The sequence below is a fragment of the Papio anubis genome, chromosome 14 (genome assembly GCF_008728515.1).
Source record: "Papio anubis isolate 15944 chromosome 14, Panubis1.0, whole genome shotgun sequence".
NCBI classification, from domain to species: Eukaryota; Metazoa; Chordata; class Mammalia; order Primates; family Cercopithecidae; genus Papio; species Papio anubis.
The window spans coordinates 39,543,483-39,561,153 of NC_044989.1; the positions used below are offsets into that span (position 1 = coordinate 39,543,483).

At 38.1% G+C, this 17,671-nt stretch overlaps 1 protein-coding gene and 1 non-coding gene across 6 annotated transcripts in view; both read right to left on the bottom strand.

Annotated features, from left to right (window-relative positions):
- MAP4K3 (mitogen-activated protein kinase kinase kinase kinase 3) overlaps positions 1-17,671 on the bottom strand; it is a 188,189-nt gene that overhangs the window by 137,565 nt on the left and 32,953 nt on the right. The gene's annotated exons all lie outside the window — the stretch shown is intronic.
- On the bottom strand, positions 6,704-6,810 carry LOC116270384. Its single transcript, XR_004178426.1, has one exon. It is a non-coding gene; the product is annotated as a U6 spliceosomal RNA (small nuclear RNA).

A 17,671-nucleotide genomic window follows, 5' to 3' on the forward strand; every position in this document is an offset into this window, starting at 1 on the left:
TTCCTCAAACTTTTTCTTTTTCAAAGTTGCTTTGGCAACAAAGGTCCTTTGCCTTTCCATATAAATTTGAGTCAGCTGGTCTGTTAAAAAAAAAATCTGCTGTTGGGACTTTTATTTGGAAGTACATTAAATCTATGGATCAGTTTGGAAAGAACTGACATATTTACTATGTGGAGTCTTCCAATCCATGAACACGGCTGGCAGGTGGCAGGTGTCTCAGTTTATTTAGATTTTGATATCTTTCATCAGTGCTTTGCAGTTATCAGCATACAGATCCTATATATAATTTCAGTTTTCATTTTAAAAGCCACATGTGGCTAGTGATAACTGTATTACATGGCACAACTCTAAAATGTCTGAAACTGGAAGTACTGAGAAATAGCACCACCATGCAATGTAACTCACTGTGAAACCATGCTACATGCCAGTGTCACAGCACGCAGGGCTTTGGGCATAAAGTGAAGTTTTGAAGAAATAGAAAAGATGCAATGAAGAGACAATCAGTAAAGAGCAAAGAACTCAACAGGTGGAAAGAGAAAATCACGAGACCATGAGAAAAGGGCAGATCTCCAAGCTGCCTTGAGTTCCTGACAACTTTCTAGTTCCATATATCATGTATCTTTACAATAGCCTCTCTTTTCTTAAGTTAACTTGAATGGCTCTTTGTTTCTTAAAACCAGATAATTAAAGATCTACATTTCTAGGACTACATAGTCCTAATTAAAAAACAAAAACAAAAACAAAAACAAACAAACCAACAAAAAAAAACAAAAAAAAGATTGAGGCTATCATTAACTTTCAAAAAATGCACTTAGCAGATAATAATTGGATATCGACATGGAAAATAAACTGTGAGTAATAGGAGTACAGACAGTTCCAACATATCAGCAATTTGTATTTCAAAGTTTAATTCTGAATTTTGGAATTCAAAAATGGACCTGTTCCATATCAGTAACACTTCTAAATGGTAACTGGCACACCAAACCAATAATATGGATAAAACTTAACAGTAGCACTGAGTTTGGGAAAGGATAAGAGATCAGGTAGCCAATTCCAACTTTGCACTAAAGAAGCAATAGCAGTAGCATCTCTAGCCCAATGGTGCTCAGACCCCAATGGGCATAAACATCTTCCAAGATTTCACTTTCAAAAATAAGTTAGACTAGATATAAAATATCCTTCCATTACAAATATCTGGAAATAGTAGACAAGATACAACAAACACTCTTTTACATGTACTGCTGAACTCACAAGCAAAGAAATTCATAGGTGGCACAAAGAGATGTAGTATAAACAGCTTTTAAAAATCTATTAAATGTATTTACTGAATAAAATCAGAGCTGTAAACAAAAGTTCAAGCCATGACCTTAGATTAAACTTGGAATCTAGGGACTTCAGTTTTGATTTTTATTAGATGTGAAAGCTGAAATTGAGACCACTGCATAAAACCAGCAATGCCCTTGAAGAGTCACTCCCCATAGGTAGGTTGGGGAAAAGGGCTCTGTCCACAACAGGCAACTTGTTCAAATCAGGCCTTCACTAGAACGGAAGTATCTTCCCCGGAAATCCATAATTACAAGCCTGCCCCCAGTTAAGTATAGGGTTAAAATTTACACTGATTTCGAGGGCCAGGAGCCTCAAGTCAAGAAATAAATTTAAGTTGTTTCTGGGTTGGTGGTAACACAAGGCACCTGGCAGAGGGAGAAACAAATTCTCTGTAGATAAACACATCTTATACCCATACTCCAAGAAATTACTATATAATATTATTAGACAGATATGAGCTTAAAACAAAATTATCAAGCACAAAAGGAAACAAACCACCAGAGCAGTAAAAACTATGAAAAACCAAATTAAATTCACAGAAGTTAAACTTTAGGAATTAAAAGATACATAACATTACAATCAAGTACGCTTTAAAAGTTTAAAGAAATAAAACAAGGTATGAAATACATAGGTCAGATTTTTTTAAAGTTAACACTAGAAATAAATACATGGGTCAGACACAAGAGGTTAACAAAAATGACTTGGCAGACAGGATAAAAAGAACAAAACAGAATTTCTAGAAATAAAAAATGAAATTAAAAACCTAACTGGCGTACACAGACAAAAAATTAGACAAAATGGCAGATCTGAAGCAGCAAAGAGAGCAAGAGATAGAATGAGAGATTAAGAGACACGAAGACTAGAACAAGAAGATATAACATACATCTAACAAAACAAGGAAGGAAGAGAGAACCAATATTTCTTTTTCTTTTTTTTTTTTTTTTTTTTTGAGACGGAGTCTCGCTCCGTCACCCAGGCTGGAGTGCAGTGGCCGGATCTCAGCTCACTGCAAGCTCCGCCTCCCGGGTTCACGCCATTCTCCCGCCTCAGCCTCCCGAGTAGCTGGGACTACAGGCGCCTGCCACCTCGCCCGGCTAAGTTTTTTTTGTATTTTTTAGTAGAGACGGGGTTTCACTGTGTTAGCCAGGATGGTCTCGATCTCCTGACCTCGTGATCCGCCCGTCTCGGCCTCCCAAAGTGCTGGGATTACAGGCTTGAGCCACCGCGCCCGGCCGAGAACCAATATTTCAAGAGACAGTGGCTGAAATTTTTCCAGAATGGGTAAAAGACATAAAACCTCAGATTCAGGAGACGCAGTTTCAAGGAGAGGAAATAAACAAGAAATCCACATCTAGACACACTACAGAAACCGCAAAAAAAAAACTAAATAAAAAGAAGTGATCTTTAAAAGCACTCAGAGAAAAGAATCAGATTATCTACAAAAGAACAACAATTAGACTTTTTCAGAGAAAAAAGAAAGCCAGAAACACTGTAGAATATGGAGCTGAAAAAAAGTTAAGTCAATCTAGAATTATATTCTCAGGTAAAACATCATTCAATAAATAGGGCAAAATAAAGACATTTTCTAACAAACACCAAGGGTTCACCGCCAAAAGATGTGCAATAATATTCTTCTAAAAGATGTATTTCAGGATGAAAAAAGACTCAGAAGGAAAGTTTAAAATGCAAGGAGTATCAAATAAACTAGCAATCTTCGGTACAGATAAACACTGATGACTGCAAAAAACAGTAATGTCTATGCAATTTTTTAAAAACTAGAACTCAAATATGGAACAGAATACCATGGAAATGGGAAGGTGAAAGTACAGTTAAATTGCTCTAAAGACTTTATACAGTTTGGGAAGTGGACAGAGTTAGTGAATAGTTTGCAGTCTTAGGTTAGGTATGTATATTAAATTATTAAAAGCAACATCTAGAATAATGAAAGTAGTATACAACAGTGATTCTTAACTGAGGATACTACCCCCATAAAAATGGAAAGGAGGTGTCTGGAAATGTGGAGGGACATTTTGGGTTGTCTCAATAACTAGGGATGATAATAGTATTTGGTAGGTAGGACCCAATGATTTTAAAAGTCCTGTTGTGCCTTCAGAGTGCCACACGATAATCCTGGCCAAAATGCCCATAGCACCTACACTGAGAAATACTGTATACACCTACCAAAAAATGAAATTTAAACAACTCAGCATGGAAATTAAACAACTCAATACAAAACACTTGTAGATCTGCTTTAAATCACAGAGTCTTGGCTTCTACACCACACAGATTCTGAATCAGCAGACCTGAGGTGAGCCCCAGGAACCTATGGTTTTAATACCACTCAAGTGACTGATTCAATCAACAGTCTATCAGTCACACTTGAGAAACACCATAGTCTAGTAAGGGTGAAATGGTAGATGAATGGTGTTTAAGAGACTCCCATTTCAGCGAGAGGCACTGGAGGAAGGGATGCCCAGGGCTGAGAAAAAGTCTAGTAACAGGGAGTAGGTGGTGCCAGAAATTCATATACATATATCATTAAGTGTCCCCAAACCAGAAACTGGAGATCAGAAGAAAAAGCACTTTTCTAAGTTTAACAACAATATAAGTAGAGCAGTGCTTCACATAAAATTAAAAAAAAAAATACTAAAAATGAAAATACAACAGGATAGTTCAGGCAAACATCAATAAAATAACTCAATCCACAACCTAAAAATCAATCACCCTATAAACACGATGGGAAAGTTTGTCTTCAGAAATCCTGCCCATACGCTGACCTATATACATCTCTTGAGTAATGACCTCATTCACCAATTTCTAACATCTGGGATATGACTGCCCTGGAGCAGCAGAATAGTACTTCTGAAAGGTGTTACACATATTCTGGAAAAAAAAAAAGAGTTCTTGGTTACGTATTAGAAATAATACATACTATAGGCCAGGTACGGTGGCTCAAGCCTGTAATCCCAGCACTTTGGGAGGCAGAGGTGGGTGGATCACGAGGTCAGGAGATCAAGACCATCCTGGCTAACACAGTGGAACCCCGTCTCTACTAAAAAAATACAAAAATATTAGCCACGCATGGTGGCGGGCACCTGTAGTCCCAGCTACGCAGAAGGCTGAAGCAGGAGAATGGTGTAAACCCAGGAGGCGAAGTTTGCAGTGAGCCGAGATTGCGCCATTGCACTCCAGGCTGGGTGACAGAGCAAGACTCCGTCTCAAAGAAAAAAAAAAGGAAAAAAGAAAAGAAAGAAAGAATACATACTATACTGTCCTCCTAGAGATCAACTGTGCACACCAGCACATTAAAAGATTCTGAAAGTTCTGTGGCAAAGAAAACCAATTACTTTTGTTTGACTCTTCATCTCCCACCATTATTTGACTAAGGACCCCTAAAAGCTCCCCAATTTGTTAGAAAATTTAGGATTTAGAAAAATATATTCACTTAAGTAAACACTGTCTATTCATTGCTATATCCTTGGCACCTTGAACAGTGCCTGAAAGACAACAGGTGATCAAAATATGTTTGCTGAATGAGTAATTAAAATCAGTTGTGTGCTGGTAAATGTTTAAAAACACAGCTTGGGGGAATGAAGGCAGAATGAGCATTGATTTGTAACATTTTCGTGGTGTAAACACTCCCACCAAGGCAGATCACAACCTACCAACCTGGCATTTCAGCACATGGAGTTGGGAAGAGATGCTCATAATCTCACTAGTACAAAAAGTCTCCTGGACATCACTGATTAAAATGTCAAAGTGGGCCAGGCGCAGTGGCACACGCCTGTAATCCTAGCACTTTGGGAGGCTAGCACTTTGGGAGGCTGAGGCGGGCAGATCACGAGGTCAAGAGATGGAGACCATCCTGGCCAACATGGTGAAACTCTGCCTTTACTAAAAATACAAAAATTAGCTGGGCATGGTGGCATGTGCCTATAGTCCCAGCTACTCAGGAGGCTGAGGTAGGAGAATGGCTTGAATCCGGGAGATGGAGGTTGCAGTGAGCCGAGATCGCGCCACTCCACTCCAGCCTGGCAATAGAGCGACACTCTGCCTCAAAAAAAAACAAAAAAAAAATTACAGTGAAGCTTATTTAATGCAAATGCAGAATATCACTTCTCTAACCAGTATCCCTGGGGAATGAAGACTAAGTTTTCCAGATAATGGGATAAATGTTAAGTGAAAAATGCATATTTTTTAATTCAAAAAAGAAACATTGTACGCTTATTAAGTGTGTGGTACAAAATTTAACATTTTCTGTTAACTCAGTATTGCCTATTATATAAATTATCTACAAAGCATCCCAAAGTGACGCTCTTAAATTAGACACATAAAGCTATTTGCTCCTATACTAAATCATGTTTTTAGCCTGGGGCCCAAGGCTGGGCTTCAGTGAGCCCAAGAGTTCCTGACACTGAACACAAACTGATACATGTTTATACTTCTTGCTGAGAAAAATGTTTACCAACTCCATTAGGTGTCACTATGGTCTGAATGGGTCCCTTAAAGCTCATGTGTTGGAAACGGAATCCCCAATGTAACAGTATTGGCAGGTGGGGTGACTGGGTCATGAGGCCAGAGAATGAATTAATGTCATTTCTGAGGAAGCAGGTTGTTTATCTTGAGACTGAGTTGGTTATAAAAGTGAGTTTGGCTCCCTTCTGCTCTCTCGATCTTCCACCCTTACCCTTCCACTTTCTGCCATGGGATGACATAGTACAAAGGCCCTCACCAGATGCCATCGCCATGCTCTTGGACTTTCCAGCCTCCAAAACTGTGAGCCAAATAAATTTGTGTTCTTTATAAATTACCCAGTCTCAGGTATTCCATTATAACAGCATAAAATGGACTAAGACAGGTGTCCATAAGGTTAAGAACCACTTCTCTAAGTAAATCTGGACTGTTCTGCTTACTTAACTTGAGGCATTTTGGTTTTCTCCCTCTCTCTCATCAGGCTGTTAGTGGTTATTTCTTACTGACTGTGTGTACAGCATCCCTACTTCCAATTTGTTTTGAGTTGGAGAAACTGATAAGTGAGTTCATTAGAAAATGTTTTCATTAAATCACTGAGGACTTCACCTGTGAATGTAGAGAATAAAACACAAAAATGTACAAACTGGTGGCAAATATGTAAAATAAACAGAACGTTTACAAAGCTGATAGTCCAGATTAAGTATATTATAAAAACACAACATATTCTACCCAATAAAATCTATCTCCTTAGAAGCCTTTTACTTAAGATAATTTCCATCTTACAAGAGAATATACTTTTCAAAAGTATCAGTCATAAAACTAAGAACCTATCCATTTCAGAATCCCATTTTTACCTGTAGTCATTACAATCTATCCATTTTTTTAAAAAGCTATGTATAGCAAACTTCATTTTTTAAAATTTTAATTTTTAAAAATAATTTTTGTGTAGGGCCCATGCTAATCTTCTCTGTATCATTCCAATTTTAGTATATGTGCTCCCAAAGCGAGCACCAAACTACATTTTCTAAGATCACTTATGTTTAAATCTGGGGTGAATGAACCAATTTCTAGAATTTGTGCCTATTATTTGAGGGCTGGATCTGCACTTGACCTTTGGTATATGCAGCAGACTGGTTCCAGGACCCTTGAGCATACCAGAATCCACACTTGCTCAAGTCCCATAGCAGGCCCTGCAGAACCTGTGTATATGAAAAGTCAGCCATATATACATGGGTTTCACATTACACAAACACCAAGTTTGGTTGAAAAAAATCTGCATATGTGGACGTGTGTAGTTCAGGTTCAAGCCTGTGTTGTTCAAGGGTCAGTTGTACATCTTTCATTAAAATCAGTGAAATGAGAAGGACATACATATGCTTTTTCATGATACAAAATTTCAAAGTAAATTAACTTTATTTATAACTAAGCTCCATCAAGGCTTTGAACATTACTCTTACAAAGCACTCCTAGCAATATTAGAAGCTTTTGTTGTGCTTTATAAAAATTTTTCTACCATTACTCCTCTCACTAAAAATATGCCTACTACAAGAGAATGACCAATATGAATACCACTGTTTTCACATTTCTCCTGTTCCCAAGACCCTTCAACAACATCTCATTTGCTTCTGTTACTGCTGGACCTTTACTTCAGTTACATTATAGTAATCTTGGGAGACACATGAAGGAAGAGCCAGGGAAAGGCACAACAACTTCTAAGGACACGCTACACTACAGCAAGCCTCAAATGAGGACAGCTTGCTTTAAGGTCACTTAAAGGGAATGGAGAGAAATGGTTTAAAATTCTACTTTATCCCAGGTTTTCCAGATTGTGGTTCTCCAGAACAAAAATTGACAAGGGTCACATTATTTTTTGCTTAAGTAATTATTTCCAAGAATAAATAGCTATGTTTTCTGTTGTGCTTTTAATCCAGAGGTGTCTAGAACAGTCCTCAAAGGAAGGGGTGATAGTGGAGGAGAGCAATTCCTCTCCACAGAGCCGGACCTGAGCTCACTTAGTCAGCCAAGTATCAAAACAGCATATGCACAAATAAGTTATAAAAGAGCTTGGCCAGATGGACAGGAAAAAGAAATGTAAGACCAGATTATGGAAAAACGAAGAGGGCCACTTCAGGGAATAAGATAGGCAGAATGTGGTTATGATGCCAAGGATAAGACTAAACAGAAAAAGGCCTGGCAGCAACTAGATCTTTGATAATAATGAGTTTCTATCACCCTTTGTCAGTGCTATATCCTCCTCCCACAGTTTCTTGAGACTGGCCTGGAAAGGGGCTTTCCTGTGTAACAGAAGGAATCTGAATCCATCAAACTCTCTAATTATTCTTCCAGAAATAGGAAAATCACAATTTAACTCTTAACATCTGAAACAAAAATGGAACGAAAGAATGATTCCACTATGACAGCAATTATTTTTAAGACCAGATAAAATACTAGTTCAGATACACACTGATGAAATTAAACAACCTTCCAGCATTCTAACATCCAGTTTAATTAAAAAACAAAAAAAAAGAGATGGATGCCATTGTTTCCACTCAAGAGATAACACCAACTCATAATGAAGTACTAATATCATAATGTGCAAGAAACCCACCTGCAAAGGGCTTTGCTGTATAAAAATTACCAGAGGAATTAAGCAACATAGCTTGCTGCTGACAAATCTAAGCAAGTATATAAAAAGTGGATTGTACCAAACAACCTACATGCGCGTACACACACACATTTTTTAAATAATGGTTTTATTCAGGCTACACAGCAAGTATTAATAAGCTTTTCCACTATCTGATAATGCTGGCTTCTTTTTAATCTGAAAAAGAAAATGGAATGCTTCTGAAACTCTTCTCTTATACAATAGAGAAATTACATAATTTGACCTCATGAGGCTAAACTATCAGCTCCCTTTCTCACTATTAGGGTTAACTAATTTGTCTTCCTGCTTACTGCCTTTGTTCTTTTGGAATGAATGTAATTTCCCAAATATAAGACACTCCTATTATCCTATTTATCCATTACCATTTACTGTGACATAACAAAACTTTGTTTACTAAAACCCACTGTAGCACTCTACATTTCATTTTTCAATTTTCTCACACTCATTATTCAAAGAGTCAGACACTCAAATATGCTACATTATTAAGGGCTCTGGGAAACACTATCAAATAATTCTTTCCATCTGTTTAGTTAAAAGGAGGGGGAGAAACTGAGATTTCAATTACTCTTCAAAGCATTTTGATATATATGCTTTATTTAAAGCCTGAAAGCTTTAGTATACAAAAGACCAGAGCGGTTAAAAAGTTCAGGATGATAGATACAGCGTTCATTATGGAGAATATATGTATACTTAAATATTCAAATATCAGGAAAAGGAGAAGGGAAATACAAATTTGGTTTTGGGGGGTTTTTGTTTGTCTGTTTTGAGACAAGATCTCACTCTGTTGCATCAGCTGGAATGTAATGGCATCATCATAGCTCGCTGCAGCCTCTTAACTGCTGGGTTCAAGCAATCTTCCTGCCTCGGACTCCGGAGCAGTTGGAACTACAGGCATGCACCACCACACCTGGCTAATTTTTAAATGTAGAAATGGGGTCTCACTATGTTGCCCAGGCTGGTCTCAAACTCCTGGCCTCAAGTGATCCTCCCACCTTGGCCTCACGAAGTGTTGGGATTATAGGTGTGAGCCACTACACCTGGCCTACAAGTATTTGTATACTAATAGCTTAAGATTCCATAGTCCACTTAGGTAAAATAAGATAAAAGACAATTCAGTTTACATTTCTGAACTTCTACCAATATTTTTTACTCAAGACAGTGTGCTTTAACTTCAAGTTCCAAATTTTTAACATATGAAAGTAAGTGCTTCTCATAAAATAATTTTAGCAAAAATACTAACCCAGAAACAGCATCTCTCTTCACCTCTTATAAGAGACCAAAGAGTCATTCTTACTATCTAAGGTAAATACATCTCAATTTAAGAGATCTATTACTTGATCTAAAAGACCATTTGCTTTTGAATGATTTAGTAGTATGTACTGACTATTATTAGACTTAGCTAAGTCATAACACATACCAATAAATGGTTGGATTTCACATCCCCCTTGCCACAATCAATGACAACTTTTCATCAATTAAAAAACTTGAAATTTCAAGTCAAAATAAAGAAATGATTCTTTTTAAACTTGCTGAGGTTCATCATGCTACATATCTAAACCAGTAAAAATGGATACACCGTGTAATAGTCTCTCAACCAAGACTTCCGTATTAAAAAAAAAAAAAAAATCCTATATAGTACTCACCAACTCCATAAAATGTGCTTTAAAACAATATTAAGAATTAGTGACTACAAACATAAGAGAATTCAGTAAGCTAGTAACCTATAAAAAGAATATACAAAGATCAATAGTCTTCATATATACAACATATTATACAAACAACAGCAGAAGATATAAAGACTTCATTTCCAACAGCAACTAAATATTTGTATATTTTCACTTAGTAATGTGCAAACTTAAAGAAAACTTTAAAATCCTTTAAACAAATGAAAGTAGAATTGAATGAAGAGAAAGTTATAATCATATTCTTAGAGAGGCTAAACATCATAAAGGTATCAATTCTTCTTAAGGTATTATAATTTATACAAACCCAATAAAAGTATCCATTTTTTTCCTCCAGGAACTTAGAAAGGCTGATTCTAAAGATCTTATTGAAAAATAAACAAGCAGTAATTGCCAGGAAAACTATGAAAATGAGAAGCAATGAGAAAACAGCTCTAACAACATAATTTTATATGGCCTCAACAACTAAAAGTATACGAGTGGCAAATGAATAGACAGACCAGTGGGACAAAATACAAAGTCCGGAAATACACCCATATAAATAATTCTTAGAGGAGATAATCCAACAGAAAAACGGACAAGTATGTGAAAAAGAAAAGAAATACAAATGGCCCTTGAACATATGATAAGCTGAAAACAGAAATGCAAACAAAAACTATACAGTGAGATAGTGTTTCTTATCAGGTTGGCAAAATCTGATTTAAGTCTAACCACTTGTCAAGCTGTAGGAAAAGGAGGGCATTCCAAGGACCTTCATATATTGCTGCTGAAATGCAAAATGCAAGATGTATATAAAGGGAATCCAATAATATCAATCAAAATTACAGATGCATGTACCCTTTCACCTAGCAAACACCCTTCTAGGAAACAAAAACATCAGGAAACCCACATACATATGAAATACACATGTACACGGTTAATCACTATGAAGTTGCCTGTAATAGCAAAAGACTGAACAAATTCAAGTGCAAAAGGAGGACTGGTTGAATAAACTACAGCATATACCAACAAATGAATACTATACAGTAAAAAAAGAAGAAAAAAGATAAGGAAGGTCTTTATGTATTGACTGATATAAAGAGAGAGCTCCATGGAATAAAAATAAAGAAACCAGGGTGCAAAGTATTAGAATGTTATCTTGAGTCAAAGGAGGTGGAAATAAGAATATACATTTGAATTAGCCTTTTGCATAAAGTCTAAAGGAATAAACAGAAATTAATAAAAATATAGTAATACATATAATGAACTAAGAAGGGACAGACAGGGATGGGAGGGAACAAGACTTCTCAGGGGATACTTTTAAAAAACAGCACTTTGCATTTTGAATCATGTAAATAAATGCATTTTTTATTAAAATTATAAATTAATTAAATTTGAAATAAAAAGATAAGAAATTGGTGGCATGGTTAAGATTTGGCCCAAAGGCCGGGCGCGGTGGCTCAAGCCTGTAATCCCAGCACTTTGGGAGGCCCAGACGGGCGGATCACGAGGTCAGGAGATCGAGACCATCCTGGCTAACACGGTGAAACCCCGTCTCTACTAAAAAAATACAAAAAACTAGCCGGGCGAGGTGACGGGCGCCTGTAGTCCCACCTACTTGGGAGGCTGAGGCAGGAGAATGGCATAAACCCGGGAGGCGGAGCTTGCAGTGAGCTGAGATCCGGCCACTGTACTCCAGCCCCGGCGACAGAGCAAGACTCCGTCTCAAAAAAAAAAAAAAAAAAGATTTGGCCCAAAAAATTTACTAAACCATGGTGTAAGCCTTTCCTTTGATAGTTCCAGGAATAATTAAAATAATAATAATAATTGGCCGGGCATGGTGGCTCACGCCTGTAATCCCAGCACTTTGGGAGGCCGAGGTGGGTGGATCACTTGAGGTCAAGAGTTCCAGACTAGCCTGGCCAACATGGTGAAACCCTGTCTCTACCAAAAAATATGAAAATTAGCCAGGTGTGGTGGTGCACACCTATAGCCTCAGCTACTCGGGAGGCTGAGGCAGGAGAATCGCTTGAACCCAGGAGGCGGAGGTTGCAGTGAGCGGATATCATGCCATTGCACTCCAGCCTGAGAGACAAAGCAAGACTCTCTCCTTAAAAAAAGAAGAGGAAGAAGAATTGTGCGAAACATAAACATCACAAATGCAATCACACCTGTCAACATGCTCATACTAAATTTCCAATCTATCAATTAAAACTAAAGAATGTACTATGCTTTGAAAATTTATGTTGTACTATGTAACAAAAAGCCACATTGTTTACCTTGTTCAAGCTATAGTTGTACTTTATATGTCACTAAGAAGTCAGCAAGAAGAGTATCACTTGTGACAGGCAGTAAATACTTCAGACGACACAGACAAAGGTTTTTAGTAACAGCCAGTTCAGTGCAGGTCAGGCTAGGATTATGCTAAAACTGTCAGGCTTAAGGTAGTGTGCAGCAGCCTCCAATCCAGTCAAGGAATGAAAGCCTAAGGGGAAAGGCAATTTCCAATACACATCACATCTCTTTAACAAAATAAAAACAAATCTCATTTCCATCTTTGAGGCGACTTGGAGTTTTGTTTAAGCCAAGAGGAAGACAAAAGTCTGCATGTAGCACCTCAGTAACATAAATGAGTGCAGCTCATTTTCAAGTATTTTAGGAACTTAGGTAGTTAAATGAAAGGATTTGAGGCTATATTTTAGTGAAGCCTGCCTAGCTACCTAGCAGCAGGGTCAGACAAGCTTGGCAATGACTTTTAGAGAATCAGAATCTAAGCCACAGCCATATCACTCAGAGAAATCTGAGTTCTTACATAGAAACTATGCCAAAAAGTTAAGCGCTCCTGTTACAAGCATACATTTTAGTGTTTATTACAAGAGACTGCTGTTTAAGTAGGATCTTTGTTCTCATATCTAAGATCTAGCCGGGTACATAATATTTATATGGGGGAGGGTTTAATGTGGTTTTAAAAGAGGGTATTTTATATTTCTGGAAACATTTAAAGGCACGCTCACAAAAAGAAAAACAAGCTGGTAAGTTTATAAGACAATTTACCCAGACTTCAGTAAGCTCAGACCCATATAACCAACTAGACAATGCTACCGACACCCATGTACCTCAAATTAATCCCCCCCAAAAACCCTGCTATTTCTTAGCTGTAGTGACACCACTCAACACCTTGCAAGTGCCCAAGGGAGAACCCTGTAACCCAACACCTTAACCCTCCCATCCCTCCATTCATGGAATTATAAATGTCTGTTGTACGTTTTTAACTTATCTGTTTCTATTACTAGTGCCCTAGAGTTCAGGCCACCATAATCTCTTCTCTGGAATACTACAGTCTCCAGTCTTGACTCCACCATCCATGCATCGAAGCTTTCACATTTATTAGCGTAACTTGCTCATAATACTATCTTTTAAAGTACTGCTAAATTAGTGGGTATGCTCTCTTTATATTTGCAATAATAATTAACAAATAATATTTATGCCTTCTCTTTTATTTCTTGGGTGTTCTTACCAGGTTTTTCTTTTTTACAGATCTTTTCAAATGTTGAGCTTGGGTTTTATTGATCCCCCCTCTCTGTCTTCCCCTTCATTTAGTTCCTGTTCCTCCTTATTATTTACATTTCTAGTGCCTACGAGTTTGCTCTTTTTTAAATTCCTTGGTGTTTACACTTAATCATTTTATTTTTTAAATAAATGAATTTATTATTATAAATTACGACTGGAAGTCCTGCTTTATTTATATCTATAGCTTTAATCGTTTTTCATCAAAATAGATACTGTATAATTTTCACTGTAATTTCGTCTTTAACTATATGAGTAATACAGTAATTTTTAGCTTCCAAAACAAAGGTATCTGGCCAAAATACAGTAGCAGAAAGCAGCTATACCCTTTCACCTAAGAAAAAGCTTTAAAAATGAACAAAACATATAACAGTCTTTAGATATGAAACATCAGTCAGCACACTACAGTGATTCCTTAAAAAAGAAAAATAAAATCCTACAGAACTTCACAATTGTCCCGGCGTATATTCTAGAGACAGTTTCCAGGCCTCAGTGCAGGGCAGCGGAACCCAGATGAAGCCTGATGGTCATCCTAAATTGAGAAGATGAAGCTAAGAATACAGGAAAACGAAGAAAGCTAGAATTTGTAGGACAGAGTATCAAAACAGAGAGAACTATACAGACAGGAAGGGCAGGGGGGTGTCCATCTTCATCTCAAAATTTCAGCTCAATACCAATCCCCATTCCTTGAGGAAATAAATGCACAAGGCCTAGAGCAGAGCCACCAGAAAGGAAGAGAGAGAACAATTACCAAAGATATCTAAGTGTTGGGAATAGTTCATGCTCTCATCAGCCAGACTGGAAAACTTCATAATTTAAGAGACACCAGGTAGGATACTCAGAAGAATACTGTCTTAGTATTGGGGAAAATTAGCTCTAGGCTGCCAGCTGCTCTGTTCCCACCTGACTGAGCTTCAAAATAATAATTTGCAAGGCCCGGCACTGTGGTTCATACCTGTAATCCTAGCACTTTGGGAGGCCAAGGCAAGTGGATCGCTTGAGCTGAGGAGTTTGAGACCAGCCTGGGTGACATGGCGAAACCCGTCTCTACAAAAAATACAAAAAATTAGCCAGGCATGGTGGCCCATGCCTGTAATCTCAGCTACTTGGGGCACTTAGGTGGGCGTTTTGCTTGAGCAGGAGAGGTTGAGGCTGCAGTGAGCCAAGATGGCACTACTGCACTCCAGCCTGGGTGACAGGAGTGTGACCCTATCTCAGAAAAAACAAACAAATACAACAATCTGTTTCTAAAGTAATTTCACTGCACCACAGAAAAAAGCCCTAAAATACTAACAGGAATACAAAAATATCCAGGGCATAAAGTAAAATTCACAATGTCTGAAATACAATAGAAATTACTAATCATGTAAAAAAGTAAGAAAATACAACCCATAAGAAAAATCAATAAAACAGATTCAAAAATAGAATTAGTAGACAGAGACATTAAACTAGCTATTATAACTACATTCCATATGTGCAAGAAGTAAAGACTAAGCCATTTAAACAGAAACACGGAATATGAAAAAAACCCAGATCATATTAATACATGAAAACTAAAACAACTGAGATTAAAATACAATGGATAGAATAACAGCAGATCAGACACCACAGAAGAAAAGATTAGAGAACTTGAAAAAAACGGTAATAGAAACTACAGTCTTTTTTCTGTCTGGAAAAAATGAACAGAGAGTATCAGTTAGTTGTGGGACAACTTCAAATAGACTAAGAAACAGGTAAAGAGAAAAATTTTTTTGATTAATTGCCAAATTTTTTCCAATTTTGATGAAAACCATAAACCTACACCTCCAAGAACCTTAATGAACTCCCAGCAAGAGAAATGTGCAGAAAGCTACATTGACATATCATAATCAAATTGCTTATAAAGAGAAATATATCAAAATTTGTGATACGCAGTTAAAATAGTACTTAGAAGGAAACACAGCGACAAATGCTCATATAAGGAAGAAAAAGGAAGGAAACAGGAAATCAGTCACTTCAGTTTCCACCTTAAGAAACTAAAGCGGCCAGGCGCGGTGGCTCGAGCCTGTAATCCCAGCACTTTGGGAGGCCGAGACGGGCAGATCACGAGGTCAGCAGATCGAGACCACCCTGGCTAACATGGTGAAACCCCGTTTCTACTAAAAAATACAAAAAAGTAGCTGGGCAAGGTGGCGGGCGCCTGTAGTCCCAGCTGCTTGGGAGGCTGAGGCAGGAGAATGGCGTAAACCCGGGAGGCGGAGCTTGCAGTGAGCTGAGATCTGGCCACTGCACTCCGGCCTGGGCAACAGAGCAAGACTCCGTCTCAAAAAAAAAAAAAAAAATGAAACTAAAGTAAGGCAAATGGCCAATGAACCTCAAGTAAGCAGAAGAAAGAAAATAAGATTAGAGTATAAATCAATTAAATAGAACAGAAAAACAGTAAAGAAAAATCCATTAAACCAAAAATTGCATCTTTGAGAAAAATCAATAAAATTTAGGCTCTGTTACCTGTAAGAAGATAAACTTCTAGCCAAAGTAATCAGAAAAAAAGGCAGTCCAAAAAAGAAAAAAAAAAGAGAGAAGACACAAATTTACCAATGTTGGGAAGGAGAGACATGACATCACTACAGATTGTACAGATATTAAAAGGATGAGAAAATATTATAAATAATTTTATGCCACTAAATTTCAACTTGGATGAAAGAATAAATTCTTTGAAAGACACAAACTACCAAATCCCATTAAAGAAATAAACTAAATAGCCCTATATTTCTAAAAGAAACTCAATCTATAGATTAAAATGTCCAATAATAAAGCCTCCAGACTCAGATGGCTTCGCTGATAAATTCCACCAAACACAGAAGGAAGAAAATATTCTACACAAACTCTTTCAGAAAAATGAGAAGAATCAAGATGGGACAGAGCAAGAGGGCTGAACAGAAGACTCCACCCACCAACACCCAGCAGGAACACCAAATTTAGTAACTATCCACACACACAAAAAGCACCTTTATAAGAACCAAAACTCAGATGTGCACTCAAAGTACCTGGTTTTAACTTTATATCACTGAAAGAGGCACTGAAGATAGTAGGAAAGGCAGTCTTGAATTGCCAATGCCAACTGCCCCCATCCACCCACAGTGGCTATGTGGCACACAGAATGTGTGTGCTTGGGGGAGGGAAAGCACAGTGATTGTGAGACTTTGCACTGAACTCAGCGGACACCCGCCCATGGAGGGAACATTTAGATCAGCCCTAGCCAGAAGGGAAGTGCCTGTCCCAACAGAACTTGAGTTCTGGCAAGCCTCCCCACCATGGGCTGAAGTACTCTGGAGCCCTCAATAAACCTGAAAGGCAGTCTAGGCCACAAGGACTGCAACTCTTAGGCAAAGTCATATGGCTGGGTGGGGCTTGGAGCCAGTGGACTTGGGAGACATGAAAGCTATTATGACACCAGCCAGGGCAGCTAAGGGAGTGCTTGTGCCACCCCTCCCCTAACCCCAGCTAGTGATTCCAAAAATGATCCCTTTCTTCTGCTTGAGGAGAAGAGAAGGAAGAGTGAAGAGGACTCTGATTTGCATCTTGGATACCAGCTCAACCACACTAGGATAGGGGACCAGTTAGGATCGTGAAGCACCCATTCCAGGCCTTAGCTCCCAGATAATATTCTAGACACACCCTGGGCCAGAAAGGAACCAGCTGCCTTGAAGGGAAGAACCCAGTTCAGGCAGGATCCAGTACCTGCTGACTAAAGAGCCCTTGGGCCCTGAATAACAAGCAGCAAAACCCAGGTAGTATGCTGTGGGTCCTGGGAGAGACTCTGACATGTGCTGGCTTCAAGTGAAAACCAGCACATGTCCAGCTGTGGTAGCTACAGTGAAAGACTCCTTCTGCCTAAGAAAAGCAGAGAGAAGAATAAAGGGGACTTTGTCTTTCACCTTAGGTACCAGCTCAGCCACAGTGGGGTAGAGCACCAAGTGGGCTCTTGGAGTCCCTGATT